This window comes from Pleurodeles waltl, chromosome 4_1 (genome assembly GCF_031143425.1).
Source record: "Pleurodeles waltl isolate 20211129_DDA chromosome 4_1, aPleWal1.hap1.20221129, whole genome shotgun sequence".
NCBI classification, from domain to species: domain Eukaryota; kingdom Metazoa; phylum Chordata; class Amphibia; order Caudata; family Salamandridae; genus Pleurodeles; species Pleurodeles waltl.
This window is the reverse complement of record NC_090442.1, coordinates 332,974,413-332,996,890: the sequence shown is the minus strand read 5'-3', so window position 1 is coordinate 332,996,890 and position 22,478 is coordinate 332,974,413.

Below are 22,478 nucleotides of genomic sequence, written 5' to 3'. Positions count from 1 at the left end.
TGCTGGCGGAACCTTGGTGGTCTGACCACCAGGGTCTTAATGTGGCAGTCTGACAACCATCAGCATCGTAATGAGGCCATTAATGCTGAAAAAGCTTTTGATAAGGCCCATGTAGTACTTATTCTGTACTCTTTATGCATTCAATTTTGGCAATCCATTTATTCGTATGCTATCAGTTCTCTTTTCGCTCTGCCAGACTATTTATCAATGTCCAATTTTCCTGTATTTTTCAACTGTTTAGAGGCACTAGACAAGGTTGTCTCCTAATCACCATTAATATTCTTAGTGGCTATTGAACCGTCACTTTCAGCCATCAGACTTTCTAATGAAATCCAAGGTCTTATTATTAACAATTTTAGCATGATAGCCTTATAGGCTTATGGGCTTATAGTATACAGAAGATGTTCTTTTATTTATTAGTAATTCAGATTCATCATCTGCTAACTCTTGTACACATCTATTACCATGATTCAGATACACATTAAACACCAATAAAACAGAGTTTTTCCCTTTAAATGTCCATGGCAACCCAGATATGCTACCAAATAATGATATAACATGGCAGAAAAAAAATATATATATTTAGGTATTCTATTCTCTCAATCTACTAAATAATAAATTACTTTGAATTATAATCCCATTCTCACTAAAATTAAAGATACATTTCACAATTGTTCTTACTTACATTTATCTTGGTGGAGAAAAATTAAATCTATCAAAATGGTTATTGCCCCACAATGTTCTTTTATTTCTGTTTGTGTTCCCAATTCAATTACCCCATTCAGTTTTCTAAAACAAACATTTTGATAAATGTATTTCTAAATTTATTTGTAATAACAAGGCACCTTGTTTAACTTAAAATAACTAAAACATTGAACGTTAATTGGGGTCTTGGCCTGCCAGTCTTTCTTAAATATCATTAAGCTTTTATTTTAAAGCAAGGTTCTCTGTGTATCTAACCTACCCACATGGCTTCTTATTGAACAAGGATTGGTTTCATCCTTTCCTCTGCTATTCTTATATCCAACAAGTTCATTTTATAAGATTTCATCTCATTATTTCAATCATGTATTCCAACTACCATGAAACCTTCACCGTGGTATTTCTCATTGCTAAAGCTAAATTATACCATTAAATTCTTGCCATCATGTATTAAAGCAGGTATTTTTTATTTAAGGTATTTATCACAATAATAATAAATAAAATAAAAATAACCTTTTCTGAATTGCAGCAACAATTTTCTCTACCTAACACTGATAGCTATCATTTAGATTTTCTATGCAACTCCGTTCTTAATTCTTTTCCTAACAAATTATATGATATCGTCCTCTCTGATTTAGGAATGTTTATTCACACACTGGCTGTATCTCTTCATGCTGTTTGAAACTTTGACAATAAATTTCACAATTCAACTGATGACAATATAAATTTTCTTAGCACATTTTGGAATCATGAACTCACCAAACTTGGTTTCTTGGAGAAAAATGTAGATGACCAATATTCCTGGTTGGTTTCCTGTTTCTTTACATCAAACAAACTCATTCATCCCATTTAATTGTTTATGAACTCCTTTGAAATGATTTAGTTCAAAGCTTTTGAATTCCACAAATTGCTGCAATTGCAAGTCCCGGCTCGACATGTTTTGTATGATTTTCCTTTTGTTTAAAATTTTAGGAAAGAGGTGATAGTGGTTATTAAGAAAATACTCAATATTTCTGATAATCCTTCTGATCATATGCTTATTTGTAAATCTATCTCATTGTACAGTGCCTTGTAGGAATTGCATGACAAATTATTTGTTTTTTTGCTGTCCCTGCTCATAAATCAATTACAACAAACTGGAAAATACTTATTTGTTATCAGTTCAGGCCTGGTGGTCTTGAATAATTTTTACTAGCCACGGAGCTAAATTAACTCCTAAGGGTTTTGTTCATAATTCTTCTGCTTACCAACTATTTTGGAAACCAGATGATGATTATATTGCATTATTTTTATAATGTCTACTATTAATAGTTTCTAAGCTGGTGTGTTACATTTAATATGTTGTATTGGCAGATTAGTAGCTGTAGTTTGCTCTCTTTACAATTAAGTTAATTCTCTTAATCATTAGTTTCCTATATATTTACATTTTACACGTACATTCCTTATTCTATTTTGTTTTGCAATGGTCCAATTATTTATGTACCTTTTCAGTGCTCTTTTTTGTATGATCGTTTCATTTTACGAAAAATGTCAGTAAACTATTTTGAACAGAAAAAAAGAATGAGCTGTTAAAGAGGCACCCCTGTGCTTGCAGCAAATACAAACAAACATTGGCAATGCATGAAGACTGGCTGAAAACTATAGGTAACTGTGGTATACTCATTACTTTTGTAAAATCTAACTGTCTTGACTAACACCAGACCTAAATAAGCTAATTGGGCTAATGTTGGCTGTCAGCCTCTTGCCTTTGCAAATTAGTTTTATGTAATGCTTGTGTAAATCTTTATTAAAAATAGATAAGGTTGAAAAGATAGATGAATAGAGAATGGCGGACAGACAGAGGTGGATGAAAAGAAAAATAGATAGCATTTCAACAAAAAATAGATATACAGAACTATGGACTGGTAGATAGATAGATAGATAGATAGATAGATAGATAGATAGATAGATAGATAGATAGATAGATAGATAGATAGATAGATAGATAGATAGAGTTTTCTAAGATTCATAGATGGGACAGGAAATTGAAATAAACAGCACATCATCAATTAGTAATTTAATTGTTAAATGCCAATTTACGTATGGTATATTAAAAGGAAAAGAGAAAGCTGTACAAGCAGGACATGCAGACTAAATTGGTTTTCATGTATAACTGTAGTCATCAATTAAAATAAATACCAGCATGACATATGGGAGTGCAATTATGAATAAACTCCATTGTGTGCATGGTTAAAAGAGGATAGCTTATTAGAAAACTGTTTCAAATTAACACAAGCTGGTATCCGATGAAATAATAGCAGGAAGACAAACTAAATAAAGGGCACTCCAAAAAGAATTTACAACATTGGCAGGAGACAGAAGCTGGTAAAGCTCAAATTAACCCCAGTGCTCAGATCAAAAACATGCTGAGCTCTTAGAAAGCAGCTGGTTATCACATCAGGCTCTAAACACAAAGGCAATACTGAAGTAATAATAAAGTAAAACCAAAAACATTAGCACCAAAGGGTACTACATTGTGTGCAGATGTGCTCTTTGTAAAAGAGCAAAATGCAGTCACTCAACGTGAAGTTAGCCAATGGCTGAAGTAGGCTGAATCTTTTCTTCAATATGTATGCTGTAGTGGGTGGAAGCAGAATATAAATCACACAGCTGCAAACCAATGGATGAAGAATGGTGACTCGAAGCCCCTTGAAGTAACTATATTATACATATAAATTTCATAAAATTAATGGTCTTGGCTAACGCCAAACCTAAAGTTGACGATTTCATGCAAAACATTTTACATATTTTCAATGAAAGAACTAGTGCCTTTTGCACTTGGCTGCTTAAACCATTTCAAAGTCAGTTCCTGACTGTGTCCTAATCAATATTTCCACTTCCAGAACCGAGCATTTCTCCTGAATCCATGTATAAAGCTTCAGATGACAGGAAGTAACAGTATCCAAGCATGTAGGAAAAAACCTAAATTGAAGATGACATACATAAAAGGAAACAAGATAATTGTGGCAATCGCTGCAAGAAGTTCAGCACACCAGCACAAAATGTTCTTGTAATGTAAATCACATACACAATAATTAGGGGGGGGGACAAATGTAACAAAGATCTACACACATTAGCTGTGAATGCAATATCCATTTACAGGCAACCTATTATATACTTGTTAAACAGCTAGCTTATAATATTAATGAAATAATTCATCCCTTGAATGCGATAGGAAAGTTACAAGGAAAAGTACCTTCTCATGATTATGGTTAGTTCGCCCACCGCTTTGGGAAATCAGCTTGATGCTTCAGGTTTGGCACAGAAATGACTGTCATCACCTGTACACCAGAGACCGAATACACCAGAGCTAAAAACATACAGCTGATTCAATCTCTTTTCAGTTAAAACTAGAGTTCATTGATAGCTTGCCAAACCTACACAGTGGACAGGCCAGGGGCAGATGGAGCAATAGTTAGAAGGTGGAAGCAAAAGACATACCAGGGCACATTAATTTAAAAAAGGCAACAAGTACAGTTGCTGTGCTGTGTTGTGTGAGTTTCAGGGAGCAGGCCAGTGCCACAAATGGTAACATATGGCAGTGCTGCTCTCTTCCCAAGCACAGGCTATCTTTCAGGCTGGCAAGTGCCACGCACAGACCTTTGCACCACAGTGTCAAGGTGTGCTACAAATGCCTAACCTGCACTGGAAAGGTACGCTTAGGGTAACTTACCACTTTGTGTGTCTGTGTTGTACAGTGCAGCACACATGCAAAATAATTTCTCCTCCTTAGCGCCTACTGTGTGGCCGTATTATTTTTTGGCACAAAGCCCTATCTACCATTGTTAGCAGATAGGTCTTTGCATCAAAACCTGTGGGTGGTTCATTGGAATACCAATGTACCACCAATGGGAAACCCACTTTTTGCAAATAGTGTTATTTGTGTTACAGTAATGATTACTTTCCAGCTCAAAGTTTTGTCCTAGAAAGAAAATGTACTATTAACATCTTCCACCTGTTTGCATACCGTTTTGTGACTTTGTAACATCACAAAGGGCCAGGTTACGAGTCTGGCGGTCTCAAGACCGCCAGATTTGTGGTCAGACCACCACATTACAAGTCTGGCAGTTGGACCACCAAAAGACCGCCATCTTCACCAGGATCTCTGATCCCGAGAGGCTGACAGCGGTCTTGGTTGTGATAAGTCAGGGTGGCGCAGAAGTCAGTACACCTGTGCTGATTACAACCATGTTCTCTACCAGCCTTTTCATGGCGGTTCACCCGCCATGAAAAGGCTGGCGGAGAACAAGTGCTGGGGGCCACAAAGGGGGCCCCTGCACTGCCCATGCCCATGGCATGGACAGTGCTGCGGCCCTCCTCCCTCTTGTTGGAATGTGCACTGTCTGCTTAGCAGACATTGCACATTCCGGGGTTGCTACGGAGGCCACCTGTGCGACAACATTGCCTATGCATGTTTTCCACTGGGCTGACCAGCCTGTCAGCCAAGTGGAAAACTCCTTATATGGCAGGTGGGGAGACTGCCTGCTCCATGGTGGTCTCCTCACTGCGAGTCTGGCGGTCGAGTTTTCCAACCTCCAAACTCATAATCAGGCATAACGTGTTGCTAGATCTGCCCTGAAGTTTTCATTCAGACATCTGAAAACTGAGTTTTCAAGTTAGTGTGCCACTGTAGAAAAAAACTGTATGATAATGGAACACCCCCTATTACAGGGAAAGATGAGAGCCCACAGTATTCCATGTCGCTATTCAAAGTGGCCAGGTATAGATACTAGTTCAGCTGAAAATATAATAACTCATCATTGTCGTCTTAAGGATTTTGGGGACCTCGCGCAAGAACAATCTGGCAACCCTCTTTGGAATACTCTTAGTTTTAGTACCCAATTTTGCTGATTAATACCCTATGTTGCCTAACAATATTGAAATATATGTTAAAGATTAAGAAACAAAAATACATAGACTTCAGCCAGACACAAAGTTCACTTTCCATGGAGCTCCTTGGAAGGTGTGTGCTGTGGGCAATTGCCAGTTTTACCATGCCTTAAAATGTCTCTGTAACCACTCTCACAAAAAGCAGACAATCAGATTCCTGTGCCTCCGAATATTGACACCTTCCCAACTTTTAGGCCCACATTAACTAAGGTTTGCATATGTGTTTGTGCAAAGCAATAAAACGTAGCACTGCACATGCAGGCCTTTACAATAGGAAGTAAGTGGGCCCTATGTTTTGTGTTGTGTTGCATGCTTACTTGTGCAACCCTTTAGAAAATGTGGACCTTATTTATTTCTTATTTTTACCATACATTGCAGAGTCACAAAGTGCCTGCCCAGTATCTTGAAATGAAAATGAAATGTGCATCCCACAGTGATACTTAAGATTGGTTGTCATGACACAGTTTTTCAGTTTTTATGGCCTGTGCACTCACAGGGCCCATTACAAATGCTGGAAATTCATGTTTGAAAATGTATATGTATTTATGAATGAGTAATGTAGCTTCATTTATATATGTTCATGGTGTGAGAGCACATTGGCACAAATTAATTAAAGCATTTCGCCAAGAGTGTATTTTTCTCACAGATAAAGGTTCATGGATTAAAATGCTGTGCAGTTGCAAATGAAACATAATTTTGCAAGGTGTGCCTTGAATTTGCCTGGTGGAATATTTACAGATCAAACGCTAAAAGGTGTGCATGATTATGCATGCAGGAGTATTGTTGGTGGGGTCTCTGGGTATGATACAAAGCAGATGCACATGACATGCCATCACACATAAGCAGTGCAGTTCTGGTGTACATTATTTGCCATCACACATACACACAGAAACACCAAAAGAATTTCTGTTATGGGAGCTGCATTCTCATGGAGAAAGGCCAGTTTTGTGAATTCTGCATGATCGATGATCGGTCTCCAGGAAACAAGGAGTGATAAGCCCCCATATAGCCCTGAAGAAAAAGGGATGTGCTGCAGTCAGTCTGGAATGTCTTGTCACAAGTTGGACTTCAAACATCAGACCAACCATGTCACCAGTCTAAATCACAATAAAAGCAAATTGTATGAAGAATCAATTGTAATCTAGTATATCCTGTATACAATGTTTTAAGAATTCGTTATTGAAACTCTGTATGCTGTATTTAGCACACTGAAAGCATGCATTACCATTCATGCCATAGTGCAAATCACCATAAACATTGTATCAACACATTCCCAAAATGTAGGGCTTGTTTTTTCATATATTAGAACATTGGAATGTTGGCAGCTCCATTGAAAACAATGGAGTGCTGCGGGCTTTTACTGGCCGGTAAAAGTCCGCAGTGCCAACATTCCAATGTTCTCTTTGTTCACAGCAAGAGCTGTGAACAAAGCCTCACGGAGCCCGAGGGGATTTTAATTCCCTCAGGCTCCGTGAGGAATTTGTTTTATTTAATAGAACATTCTGCCCTGAGTGGCAGAATGTTCTAATAGCCTTAGAACCCGCCGTAGCGGGCTCTACCGGCTATTAAAGGCCCTCTCCCTTGTTAAAGGCCCTCGCCTTCAGCTTGGGCCTTTCACGCGTGAGCGGGCCTTTAATAGCCGGTAGAGCCCGCTACGGCGGGTTCTAAGGCTATAGTCGACCACTGCAGGTTGATTGTTTAGAGCATTTGCAGGGGGTTTACAGGCTCGTTCCTGAGGCTTACCAACATACATCAAGTGGTCATGATGGTGAACTTTTATATCAGCAATGCAGTGCATCAAAGGAATCGCCTGCTTTATTCAATTTGTAACTAGAACCCCTGAGTCTGATCCCTAATAATAAAATCATGCCATTCCACTTACATGCAAATTACACACAAATATGTGTCAAAGTATTAACAACTCACACTGTCTCCTTCTCTGATGTTGCCTGTAGGGTCTCCCACAGTGGATGATAGAAAACGTACTTTGCATAATGCTACAAAACTGAATACCATCTCTTCATACCTAATCACAATTGCAAGCTTCACGTCTCAACAATGAATCCTCAAAAGCTCAATAGTTTCTCTCCCTCACTCATTGCTATAAATGTCCTTGGCTTTACCCGTATCCCCACCCTATTCCTTTCATCACCCATCAACAGGATCACAATATCACCAACCTATTCCTCCACTCCCTTGAGTAAACTCAAAGATCCTGTTTGTACAGACCACCTATAGTTAGCACTTTAAGCTCTTTTTGTTTCTGAACATGGTCATATGGTGCTGAATTGATAAGGTACAACAATATTGTGTCCTAGGAATACTATATTATATAATATTGTATCCTACATATTGTTTACAAAAATATCTCCAATTTTTTATTAGTAATAGAAAACTACTCTCAATAGAGCAATATTTTTGTAAGCAATATTTAGGGCACAATATTTATGTCTAGCAATATCTCTGCTATCAAATTCTCTAACTTACAGCTGAATTTTTTCTCAGGGTGTCATTGGATGAGGTCTAATGGTGAATGTTGAGTGTTGTTTTCTGGGCTGTTTGTTATTTTGTGTGATTTAGCATGAAGGTGTATGCAGTACCATTTGTAGTTTGGCATGGTGCAGAATGATGTGGTGTAGCCTCATATCACTAGGAATTAAATTACCTTTTGTGGTAAAAATTAGAAATTGCTAATTTAGTAGTAGGTTATAGGTCTTGTAGTGCACCAGGGAAGGACACCTTTTAATATTATTTCCAATTTACAATGTATTAAATTTGGTTTATTCAGGTAAATAATTATGTAAATGATTTAAATGTGATTGTAATTATTTGTGCTTTTTATTTATTTGTTAATTGGTTGATCAAGATATCCTTTAAATGTGTTGTTTCGTTTTTATTTATTTAATATATCACATTTCACAATTGTATTTATTTTTCATGTGATATTAATCATGTATCTTCTTTTATTATAAATATTTTTTTAATAAATTGTAATTGTTTGACTGTGCTCATTTATTAAGGTAGGATGATCGGAAATGCTTGAATTGAAAATATGTTTTATTTATTTACAGAAATGTGATTTTATTTGTAATATAAAACTTTATTAAATGTAATTCTCAGTTCTAATCTCATTGTCACTCATGCAAAAAGTTACTTTTTGCTAAAACCCAGATTCACAAACATGTCAGTGCTGCATGGCACACCTCAGCAAGCTTTATGTAGTATATCCTTAAGTATCAACCTTGATTACCAAGTGCATGCAATGCCCTACCTGTATATTTCTTCATTTGATTAATGTATTTGCCTGAGTGAGGAGGACCAGCAGCACTGTAAACAGCTGCATGAATATCGTACCCATGACTATGCAGGACATATGGTATGTTGATTCTTGTGTACTGATTGTTCTCTGAGGCAAACACTAAAAGAACGGCTGGTATAGGAATATTTGCTTTTCAGCTTGCTAATCGCCAGTAGGCCCTCACTGAGGGTGTCTTGGTAGTTTTGGATGCTATACCACATATGATAAATTTAGAAAGCAGTAGGTGAGCTAGTTAATAGGCCCAGAAGAAATTTGCATTATGCCAGCATATTTAGTGTAATTTCAGTACTTTGGCATTGCTCATGTAATGCAAAAGTTCTGAAAGTATGTTATCACACCCCATGGCTAAATTAAATGGGGCATGTGGTAACATTTTACTGCAAATGCGTTTTCACAGTACAAATTTGAAGGGACACATGAGAACAACACGAACGAGAGAACGCAAGCAGCTGTTGTTTATAGTGCTTTTTTGCAGTTTTTTAGGGTGAAATGCATCCTAGTGTCCAAAGTGGGTGCAAGGACACATTTCAAGCTAAAATACAGCACTAAATTTAAGTTTGGGATTTTGCGTAATAACATTCAATTTTGCAACATTTTGTATAATTATGCAAATGTAAACTATTCGACTTTTACACACTACTAATGTATAAGAGGTGCTATTACTCCACAGTTCCAGGTCGAAAAGAGGTATAGCATATGGTACTGCAGTTTGCATACCCGATCACACCTATATTGTATTTTTTCAACCATTTTACCTTAGACACCCTTGATTAGATTGTTCAAACCAAAGTGTGCCAAGGGATCATTTCTAACATTTGTTATTTACTATAGTTCTCGGACACTCAATTCGGGCACAAATGGTGACCTTACAAATGTCAACCGGAGTGGCTCCTAAACATTTATTTAAACTATGGATCACTTCAGCATAAAATGTTTCTTATTTTTGTCATTTTAGTTTAGTTTCATTTGCTGATACAAAAAGAAGCATTGACATTACAATTAACAAATCGCTTCAGAACAACATCAGTTTTACTGACCAGCACTACAGATACAAATATACAAAAATCTTCAAAGCCAATACATGTTTTTTAAGTGAAATGAGCATAAGATTGTGAGTGATACCACTATGATGTCTGATTTAAAGATGATATCAATATTTTATTAAGCCAACTTATTTTTACTTTAATGGTTTAATAAAGGTTACATCCTGGACGTTCTCACTGTTTTATGCTTTTTAACTGAAAACAAAAATAAACAAACATGAAAACAATAATATGTAAGTATATAGTTTAAATATTTTTAGGAAACTATTTCTGCATTTTTACTCTTGTATTTTAAATCAAGTACACAATTGTGTTCAATTAAGCCAACAATCATTTGGCAGTGACTTTTTTCCTTGTGAAAGGCTTGGAACTTTTCTTGCATCTTACAAATAGGGTGGGGATTTGTCTGATGCAGAAAAAATATCATTAAATGAATGGAACCAGACTATGGGCCTACACCGACCTCAATATCTGTAACTTCAGACAAGGCATCTTTTGTTTGCACCAATCTTTATCATGATAGGTTTTGCTCGATTGATTTTTTTGTGGAACGTTTATAGCTCATAACTTTTACTGATGAAAAATACCTCTTCCTAAAACACTAACATGCACGTAACTCATGAATTATAACTTTTCACTAATCATTACATGCTCAACCTTAAAAAACAGGGCTTAAAGAGGCATTACCAAGAGAGAGGTATTACCAAGAGAGAGGTTTTGGCTCCTGTCACATGTTGGTAGCTATGGGTAATTGTTTTGATTTGACAGATGTTGTGTGCTTCCCCAAAAAATGGCTTGCTGTACAAAGTGATGTGATTATTACATTTATTTATCTAGCTGCCCGAGCCAGCAAAAGTAAGGTTGCCTGTGCTTGAACTTTCAGGGTCACACAGATGCCACTGTATTGCTATAATAGATACCTAGATAACTGAAGCATCTGTGATTGCAGCAGCACAGATAGGAGGGGGACTGTCTTTATCATTAGACTTCAGAGTGCAGGTGTGTGTTTGAAACACACTAATACACGTGGATGTTTAGGTCTAGCTTGACAGTGCAGCTGGTGCCTAATCTTATGTGATCAACAAAAAAGAGCTTTCAGAGTCCTAATGAGAGAGGGCTGTAGGTTCCACCCACATGTTGGTTTCCCTGAGAACAGGATTTGATTGGAACAAATTAGTCTGCTTCCACAAAAACGGATGCTCGCTTTGCACTTTCTGGCTTGTGGCAAAGTATATATTCAATACAGAAGGATTGAGTTGTTGTGGTTGCAAGCCAATACTCGTGGCTATAGACCTGATCAGTTTATTATGACATACTATGAAAAAGATATTAGGGGTGACATATTTATTCTGAAAAGCATTTGATAAAGTTGACAGGCATTTAAGTGTGAATTGCTATTACTTTATATTAAAGCCTACAGATTAGTATTTTATTACATCGAATCTCACAAAATATCATAGTTGGCAATGGTTTTAACATTGGTCACCTAGTGTGACAAACCGTAGATGTAAAAAGTTTGTTCTGTCAGAATCCTTATTATATCATGTTCGGAAAGATAATATTTTGCTTAACCTACTCTAATTTTTGTGTACCTTTTTAATTTTGTGATTGATGGTTGCTGGCGCTCAAACCTGTAGGTCTGAGTTGGTTATGGCAACAAGCTATATTTGCCTGGTTGGACCAAGTGAAGCATTATGTCCAAAGCCATAGGTTTTGCCTGCTTATTTATGAAACATTACGGTAAAGGTAGTTGGTCTAGCTTATTAATTGTGAAAACATTTTAAAGATAGTAAGGCTGTAACAGATGGTAGTTATCACATTGCCTCACAGGCCATAGACAGGTATTTTGTTACATATAACATCACAGATTACCGTAATAAGCAAGGGTTTTGGTGTTGGCTACCTACTCTGAGAAACCTTTGGGGTTTTCACTGTGATGATTTGTGGTAGGCCATGTCGAGAAGAGTTATATTTGATTTTGCAAGCTTTATTTTTCTACATATTTGTAGTTTTATAATTGTATGTATGACAGTTGCCAGACTATGTGCACTTGAATAGGCTGGAGTTGTGTAAAGTGTAAAACCAGTGTTAAAAGGTAAAGGCTTCATCGGTTCATTGACAAAAGCTATGTCAGATTTCATAGGTTTGATGTTTATATTACATAATGTTATGACAAAGCCAGCAGGCCACACCTACTGATTGTGAAATTAATGTGTTAAAGACAATATGTATTTAAATATGGACAGTTGTGACACTGTGCTGTAGGTGGATATTTTGTTACATGAAATTTCACAGATTACTCTTGTATGCAAGAGGTTTGTGTTCTGATTAACCCAAACAAACTGTGGGAATAGAAGATCTGCACTACAACAATCCTTGTTAGTTTACCTTTGGAGCGATAGTATATTGTGTTGCCAATTGTAATTTTGTATACATTTGTACTTTTTTGATTGTATGCTGGACGATTGTCTTGTGGAAAGTACAATGGACTTGAGATGGCTATGGTGACAAGCAGATGATAAAGGCTATATGCTTGATTGTTGTCTATGAATAGTTACTGAAAAGGCAGCAGGCCAGACATACTGATTAGGAAAAGCATATGTACATACAGGCTGTTAAGGGATGATTGTTAATACTCTGAATTCAAATAGCTTTTTGTTACATGGAATCTTGTAGATTACCTTAGGAGGTGTGAGTTTTGGTGTTGGTGACTTTCTCTGTCAAACCATGAAAATAGATAATTTGCACTATGAGAATCCTTGTTGAGCCCTGCTGGGAGAGAAAGTAGTTTGCTTTGCCAACTGTAATTTTGTATACATTTGTAATTGTGTTAGTGTATACCTGATGGTTGGCTTGTAGGAAAGCTTACCATCAGTATGTTAGGCCTCAGTTGATAATGGTTACAAGGAAATTATAACAGATGTAGGTTTGAGTCGTGTGCAGGGAAATGTTATGCCTGATGCCATAGGTCTGGCCTGCATTTACGAAAAGTTGTTGTAAAGTCAGTACGCATATAGTAAAAGCATTAGGCTTTTAACAGTGGATTGTTCTCTTATTATATTATAGGCTGTAGAAAGGTATTTGGTTACATGTAATCTCACAGATTACCATAGTATGGCAAGGGTTTTGGGGCCAGATGTATCAAAGATCAGTTTTGCATTTCTTAAATAGCGAATTTTAAGAAATCGCTATTTCAGAAATACAAAATGGGATGTTTGAAATTTGCAATTCGGTAATAGCGATTTCTTAAAATTCACAATCGCTATTATTGAATCGCAATTAGAGAATGGGACTCCATTCATCCCTATGGGCCTATAGGACCATAGGTGCAAATTGTTTTGCATTTCCAAATTTGTGAATTCCAGTTAGGCATTCACAAATTAGGTAAATCAAACCCCAAGGTGCTGAGGGCCTAAGGCCCCCTCTGATGCACCCCAAAAGAATATCTGGGGGCATGTGTGCTTTACATGTAATTTTTTAAAATGCATTTTTAAAAATTGCACATGCTTACCACCAAACTAGATTTGGTGGTAATTGTACTTCCTAAATGCCCAATTCGCATTTAGGAAATGCTTGATACATGTGCTTTGGAAATCTCAAATATGAATTCCCTTTTTAAGATTTCCTGTTTAGAGAATCGCAATTTGCGATTCTCTAAATAGCGTCACAATTTTAAGGAATCGATATTATAACGATTACTTAAAATTGCACAGCGAATGCCTTTCATACATCTTGAAAGGCATTTTTGCATGCGAAAACGGCCGAATTTTGCAATTTGCACCGTTTGCAAGTGCAAAATTGTTTGATACATCTGGCCCTAGGTGTTTATCACTCACCCTGACAAACCCTGGGAGTAGCACTTCACCGTGAATACTCTTGTTTGGAAACATTGAGATGAATTGAATATTTTGTTTTGCCAACTGTAACTTTCTACATATGTGTAATTTTTGAAAATGTGTGCCTGATCGTTGCTAGTGTCTTTACTTCAGTAGGCCTAGGTTGTATTTCCTCTGGTAAGGGCTTGAGGCCTTATCAGTTAACTGGGAAAAAGCATGTCAGATTCCTTAGTCTCGATATGTTTATAATGAAAAATTCTGACAAAGCAAATAGGCCTTACCTTCTTATTGTAAAAAACACGTGTTAAAGGCAATAAGCATTTAAGGGGGATTAATACTACACTGTGCTATAACCTTTAGGGAGGAATTTTGTTAGATGGAACCTCAGTGATTACTGTAGTAGCAAGGGTTTTAGTGATGGTGACACTCCTGAATGAATAATGGGGATAGACAATTTGCATTATGGTAATCCTAAAAACCATGAGTATGGACAATTTCTACAGTCAGAATCTTTATTAGTCCCTCTTAGGAAAGACTGCTTTTTGTTTTACCAACTTCAGTGTCGTATACATTGTATTTTTATGTCTGTATTTCTGATGGTTGTTGCCTTTGTCGGAAAGCTTACACTCAGTACAGAAGGCCTGTACTAAGTGGTGACAAACCAGTGATAGCAGCTAAAAGTCTGATTAGTTCACAAGGAAAGAATAATTTGGTTGCTACAGGTCAGATCTGTTCATTATAAAAAGTTATGATAGATGCATTATACCTGACATATTGTTGGAGAAAAGCATATGTTAAAATCAATAGGTTTTGTAAAGGTAGATTGTTATTTCTATATCACAGTCAATAGATAGATATTTTATATATTTTATTAAATATCACAGATGACCTTTGTAGGGAATGATTTTGCTATGGATTACAGCAGGAGAAGGTTTACACTTCTTAGCTGTCTGCCAGTAGAAGGGCAAAGTATGCCAAAAAAAGTGATTGATGGAAAGCTTGAATTGATCTTAGCCACTGGTAATTACTCTGGCTTCAGCCCAGTCCATCAGTATTTTGCACACTATGGAACCTCAGTTTGGACCCAGCCATTTGCAAATCAGTCTTGACACTGCTCCAGTGGAACCAGTCCAGCACGAACTGCCAGGCCATGTCCTCCCTGAACCAGAACACAAGCAACCTAGAACATCAGACTACCTCTGTGAAAATGATGTTTCACAGTGACAGATAATTCATAATGCGGTGGTAGCTTTTTCAACAAAACCCATGGTAGAAGAGGTCCATAGAAAACAACTATCCAATACCAATAGTATTTGTTTTTGTTGAGTTACTGTAGTTTTATAGCACTCTTAATGACAATTGTTACAATTAGCCAGCTCAATGAATTTTTAAAGTATCATCCTCAACATAGTTAATGACTGAACTGCACTGTCAGCATTACAACATAAACACAAATGCCATTAGCAACAACTGAAGTTACAGAGTTATCACCAGCTATATATATATATTATCTATATATATTTTTTAAGTAATAACAATTGCTTGCCCACAAAGATACTTTGCTATGTTATATTAAAGAAACTTGTATGGTGCTGTATCGCTATTATTATGGCATCAAAGCTCTTTGGATTTTTTGGTACCTTCATGAAGACTTCAATCTGGTTTCTGTTTATTTCAGTTGGAGAATCAGGAGTATGGGTGTGGTTAGTATGCATCTAATGTGTTTATTGGTTACTTTTATTTGATGTGTGTGGAGCCAGAGATCTTTACCAGTTCTAGTAGGTGCTTTCTGAGATGTTTATTATATGCACTGTCTGACATGAAGCATTTGTCTGAGGTAACTGAGAATATGATGCCTTGTTACCCTTAAGCCATATTTCTTGACGGGTCTTGGGTGTATTGTTTTAGAACGTTACATGTTGAGTTTTGGAGTGGTAGGGAGTATATCAACCAGACCTCAATGTCTTAGTAGCTATGGTACAGAGCAGGCAGGCTTAACTGTACATGGTTATTTATGCAGTGCCCAAAAGTAATAAGGTCAAAATGCCAAACAATAAAAATCTGAAAACAAATTAGAAAATTATAGTGCAATTTAATAATCAAAATGGCATGAAAATGATAAACCTCCAACAAGATTAGCCAGAAATATGCATGTTTAAAGTTTTAAGTAGAAATAGCACCAGAAACGCTGGGCCCCAATGGTAGTCCATTGGCGTGCTATATTGAGACCTAGGCTCAATTTCAGATGGTCTGCAATGGAGCAAAGGTCAGATGCACCAACCAGGTTCATGCCAGTCAAAAATTTTACTTTCCGGTTTAGGGCCTGATGTATATTTTGAAGGATTGCCTGTAATTCTACCTTGGGGACAGAGTAGATTACTCCACCCCCATTGCGAAGGAAATGCCTGTCAAGCAGGTAGTCATTTATAATGCAATGGCAGGAACCACTGTTATGGCGGGTCATGTCAATGCATATTGCTGTTTGGTACAAAACCGTATCTCAAAGGTGCAGCCTTCCACAAAACAGTTTTATTTTTTTATTAAAAAAGAAAAAATGTTGAAATTGGATTTTCTTTTAGAAAAAAAAGTAATGCATGGGGACTATTGTTTGCATTTTACTGTCCCCCACCACCTGGCTTTGCCTGGTGGTAACAGACAGTACAACATGGCTAAATATCTGCCCATCATGATTGGGTGGGTATTCATGCAGCTATTTCTTCAATGGCCCTTACTCCATCAGCTGCCAGAGAGGTTTAACTATGGTGTTGATAGAGTAGTCACTGCCATAGCCAAACCTAAGTTCCACCCATTTATAAATTTGCTAGTCAGACCATTATGTTGGCAGTATGTGTACTTCGTCACCATACTGCCAACATATGAATCAGGCCTTTAGTCTTTTTAGTCCCAATTAACCAGAAGAGTACACTTCCAAAGACCCCGGGACCTCAGGGGAGGCACTAAGACTCATAGGCTGTCAGGCAGATGACAACCATAAGTTCCAGTCTAGGTTCAGTTGCAACTGGTCAGCTGGAAACATCAAGGAAAAGACCTCTTGAAACGTTCTGTCTCCCGGTAGCCATGCACGAGGTCAGCCAAGTGACCCTTCCAGTCCAATTCTTTGTTCTTGGTATAAGAGGGAGAAGAACCAATCCTTTAGGGCTGCTCTCAGGTCCAGTTCTCTTCTGATCTCCACAGGTCCAGAAAGTGTTCTAAAGAGGATACCTGGGGATGCTACTCACTCCAGCTAGTGGTTAGGTGTATCTCCTGGCTCCTCCCAAACCAATGGGGTAAAAGCTTCCAGTGGTAAACTGTCTCAATTTTGGAGCAGTTCTTGATTGCCTTACTGGAAACAGACCCAAAATGCCATGTGTCAGAGCAATTTCAAGATGGTGAAAGTCTTTGGCAACATCAAAACTGGTCTCTGAGGGCTGGTGTGTGTGGGAAGTGTACTAGGGTAATCCTGTGCCCTATCAATTCTAACTTTAAAATAAAGTTTTATTAGCCTTGTCTTGTGAGGGTGTTACTTGTGGGATGAAGTGGCCCTCTAGACAATAAGGCAAATATAATTGCAGAACAATTAACAATGCGGTGCACTCTAAGAGGACCACACCCCTAATCCCGAGTCTGTGGAGATCCAAACAGCTACAATAGGAAAACAAACAAGAGGCACTCGTTAAATCAACAATGACATATCAGACAGTATCATGTTATGCTGAAAATTATTACAATTATCCTATACGGTATATCTGGATACCAAGTCACTGTGTGTGATGTATCAATATGCAAGATTAAGAGGCGAGGCAGTCACTACTATTTTCCACGAATAATTATGACTTAATGGCAATATCTCCATCCAAGAAAGTCAGCTCAATCAATGAAAGTTTTAGTGCCATGAGTAATGCTCCAATTCGAACCCACAATCAAATGTCAATGTCCAAATCCATTCCAATGGGTTATTTTTTTCGAAGAGATTACCAGAAATGTTGATCCAACCTGATTCCACAGCCAACACGTGTTTCATCTGGGGGATACCCCTATGACTTCATCAGCGCTGCAATTGTTTCAAAATAAATTACATCTGGTAACCAATCATGGAACACATAACACATCTCGGAATGATGTATAGACCCTTCATCGAATCACCGAAGCAAATCAAGAAACGTGGGATGGGTAGGAAAACTTAAAGATGTTAACTCACAAGACAAATTACACCCTTCTTTATGTAACCCCGTGAATATGTAGCAGTCACTGTGAATCTCCCACAACCAGAACCCAAAAGTGTGAGAAACTGTTATGATTAGTTAGATAAAGTGATTTTATTCAGTGTAAAAGGCGATCCATCGATAGGAAGGGCGGACCTAATATTAAGTAAAATTATGCATTTAACAAACCAGCTAGCAATTTTTGCAGTGAGATTAAAGACAGAGGGGGTCATTCTGACCCTGGCGGTCAGTGTTAAAGCGGCGGCCAACCCGCCAACAGGCTGGCGGCCTAAAAATAAGAATTCTGACCCTGGCGGGAACCGCCAACACAGGCCGCCGCTTTAACACTCCGACCGCCACGGCGGTACAAACAAACAGCGCGGCGGTCACCGCCAACAGGCAGGCGGCTGACAATGTACCGCCCACCCTATCACGACCCACCAATCCGCCACCTTTTCCGGGGCGGGAGCCCCGCCGATAAAAACACAGCGGAAACAGACATCTCCAATGGAAAACGCTTACCTCGACACACTCCATGTGGAATCAGAACAGCATGGAACCCGAACTCCACATCCTCCCAGCCATTGCCTTCCTGCTCTTCTTCCAGGATCACGAACCTCGCCGCAGACGACAACGGTGAGTACTGCACCTACGACACAGGGGAGGGGGAGGAGGAAAGGTTACGGGCACATACATAAGCCACACACCCACCCCCACCCTCACCTCCACCGAAATACCTACACACCTATGCAGATAAAAAAGTCAGAGTGACACCCCCAACCCCCCCCCCAAAAAACAAAGACAAAAGGCAAGGAATGTAAAAGTAGAACCATATTATTGCAACAATAAAGCATAGCGACCTTAGCAATATATGAAGTATGAATACACATCTAGAACTCTATCCATACAAGTAGCAAAAGTCCGGCCCAGTCATTCAAAGTCCAAATGTCCATGGGCCAATGAGCAGCAACACATGGGCAAAGCCCACACACGAGATCGAGTCCATTGGAGAGAACACTGCTGGGGCATCACTAAAATAAAAAGACAGGCACCTCAGGGGGAAGGGAAGGGGGGGCACCTCAGCCACATGAGTCCACGACGCCAGATCCACGAAGGGCCTCCATGCCCACTGTGCCATCCTGGGGAGTGCAAAGCCACAGTCTCACAAGTCTCTACAGTGGGTGGATTGCCCACTGTGCCATCCTGGGGAGTGCAAAGCCACAGTCTCACAAGTATCCACAGTGGGTGGGTTGCCCACTGTGCCATCCTGGGGAGTGCAAAGCCACAGTCTCACAAGTCTCTACAGTGGGTGGATTGCCCACTGTGGCATCCTGGGGAGTGCAAAGCCACAGTCTCACAAGTCTCTACAGTGGGTGGATTTCCCACTGTGGCATCCTGGGGAGTGCAAAGCCACAGTCTCACAAGTCTCTACAGTGGGTGGATTGCCCACTGTTACATCCTGGGGAGTGCAAAGCCACAGTCCATCAGGTGGATTACAGAGACCACTGGTCATGGAGGAGGCATGGTGGGTAGAGTGCGTCGTGAAGGCCTGCCCGACACAGAACCGGGACTGCCAATGGGCCAGCGGTGCTTGACAGGAAGGGCCCAGCAGAGCGGTGCTTGACAGGAAGGGCCCAGCGGAGCGGTGCTTGAGATGAAGGGCCCAGCGGAGCGGTGCTTGAGATGAAGGGCCCAGCGGAGCGGTGCTTGACAGGAAGGGCCCAGCGGAGCGGTGCTTGAGATGAAGGGCCCAGCGGAGCGGTGCTTGAGATGAAGGGCCCAGCGGAGCGGTGCTTGACAGGAAGGGCCCAGCGGAGCGGTGCGGCCCAGCGGAGCGGTGCTTGAGATGAAGGGCCCAGCGGAGCGGTGCTTGACAGGAAGGGCCCAGCGGAGCGGTGCTTGACAGGAAGGGCCCAGCGGAGCGGTGCTTGAGATGAAGGGCCCAGCGGAGCGGTGCTTGTGATGAAGGGCCCAGCAGAGCGGTGCTTGACAGGAAGGGCCCAGCGGAGCGGTGCTTGAGATGAAGGGCCCAGCGGAGCGGTGCTTGACAGGAAGGGCCCAGCGGAGAGGTGCTTGAGATGAAGGGCCCAGCGGAGCGGTGCTTGAGATGAAGGGCCCAGCGGAGCGGTGCTTGAGATGAAGGGCCCAGCGGAGCGGTGCTTGAGATGAAGGGCCCAGCGGAGCGGTGCTTGACAGGAAGGGCCCAGCGGAGCGGTGCTTGAGATGAAGGGCCCAGTGGAGCGGTGCTTGACAGGAAGGGCCCTGTTCAGCGATGCTCCTCACGGCGGGGCCCTGTTCAGCGGTTCTGGTCACGGCGGGGCCCTGTTCAGCGGTGCTTCTCACGGCGGGGCCCTGTTCAGCGGTGCTTCTCACGGCGGGGCCCTGTTCAGCGGTTCTGGTCACGGCGGGGCCCTGTTCAGCGGTGCTTCTCACGGCGGGGCCCTGTTCAGCGGTGCTCCTAACGGCGGGGCCCTGTTCAGCGGTTCTGGTCACGGCGGGCCCTGTTCAGCGGTGCTCCTCACGGCGGGGCCCTGTTCAGCGGTGCTCCTCACGGCGGGGCCCTGTTCAGCGGTGCCTGTCTTGTGTTTCCAGTGAACCACACCTGGCCAATACTTGTCGCTCAGTCTGCATCGGACCTTTCCGTTGCGGGGCCCTCCTGTGATGGAGTCCTGGGGCCCTGGCTCTCCTTCGATACCCCCGGAATGGGGCTGGTGGGGCCCTCATGGCCAGGTCGGCTGCTCCCTGCCTTTTGCTCCTTGCTGCCCTTGCCCTCCTTGGCAGACTGTCCGTGGCCCTTGGCTCCCTTACCCGATGTGGCAGGTGACGGTGCAAGGCTACCCTCCTTGGGGGCAGGCGTATCAGGCCTGTCGCGCCTGCCCTTCAGTTTTTTGGTCCTCTTCCCAGGGGGGGGGCTGGCTCTGCCTTTGCTGCTGGACGATGTCCCAGCCCAAGGAAAGGGTGGACTCCAAAAACCAGGCACGACATTCTTTGGAGTTGCTGGGCTGGTGGTGGCTGAGGTGTTTGTGGAACTCTTACGGGATGGAGGGGGTGGCTCAGGTGAGGAAAAGAGGTCCACTTTAGAGAGGAAAATTTTCTTTGGAGCCATGGGAAGGGTGGCTGGAGTGGGTATGGGAGTGGAGGAAGAGGATGTGGTTGTAGGAGAGTCAAGTGTGCTGTCTTTGGGTGCAGGTGCTTGGGCAGGAGGCTGACGTGAGGTGGATGGCTGTTGTTTGGGTGCCTGCTTGCGTTTGTGTGTTTGGGAAGCGGGGGTGACAGACACACTGGGAGAGGACACAGGGGACGTGTACATGGCAGTGGGGGTGGTGACTGCACGTGTGCGGACTGGTGTGGAGGGTGTGCTGGTGATGGGTGCAATGGCTGATGGTGGTGTGCTTGCAGGTGTGTGTGGAGACGTCACAGGGAGGGAGGAGGGAGACGAGGAGGTGGGGACACAGAGGAGGTAGTGGCTGTTGGCATGTCTGCATCTGGATGTTGCTTGGGTGAATGCTTGTGTGTCCTGTGGTGCTTATGTCTGGATGAGCTGCCCTTGGGTGTTGAGGTGTGTGCAGGCTGGTCTGTAGGTGTGGATGGGATAGGCAGAGGAACTTGGGAGTGGGACTGGGTGGAGGGAGTCAGAAGAGGGAGGCTGGAGACAGGGACAATCGCTACCGTCAGTGCTGAGGCCAGAGCGTTGAACGATCGTTGATGGACAGCCTGACCCGAATGAAGGCCCTCCAGGTATGCATTGCTTTGATGCACCTCCCTCTCCACACCCTGGATGGCATTCAAAAGGGTAGACTGCCCAACAATGATGGTCCTCAGGAGGTCAATGACCTCCTCACTGAGGGCAGCAGGGGTGACTGGGGCAGGGCCTGAGGTGCCTGGGGCGAAGGAGATGGCCGGCTTCCTGGCCTTGCGGGCACGGGCCGAAGGCCGAGGGGCTGCTGGGAGGGCGGAGCTGGTGTGCTGGGTGGCAGCTGTACCTGTAGGATCGGTGGGCACGGATGTTGCCGCCACCGCAAGGGAGCTCCCTTCCGAGGACGTGTCGGTGTTGCTGCCGTCTCCACGGGTCCCCGTGGTGGAGCCCCCCTCGCCCTCCGTCTCACTGGTCATGTCGGAGTCCGTTGCATGGCCCTCCGGGGCCATGTGAGATGCAGCTCCCTCTTGCGCCGATGCCACTTCTCCTCCGCCTGATGATGCTAATGCACACATTCACAGTAAAACAAAGAAAATGGGGGGGTGGAAAACATAAAGACAAGTTGAGTGCATGCATTGGGGACACCGTTGGCGGAGAGGACAGACACAGAAGCCCCCTGCACTACGCTGCGCACTTGGGGTAGACTACTCATTCACTGGGACATGCCCTACAAGCCTATGGGCGACAACTGCCCACACAGTATACACTGGTCCATGAATCGCGTTAGTAGGCACCCTACAGAGGTGGGGG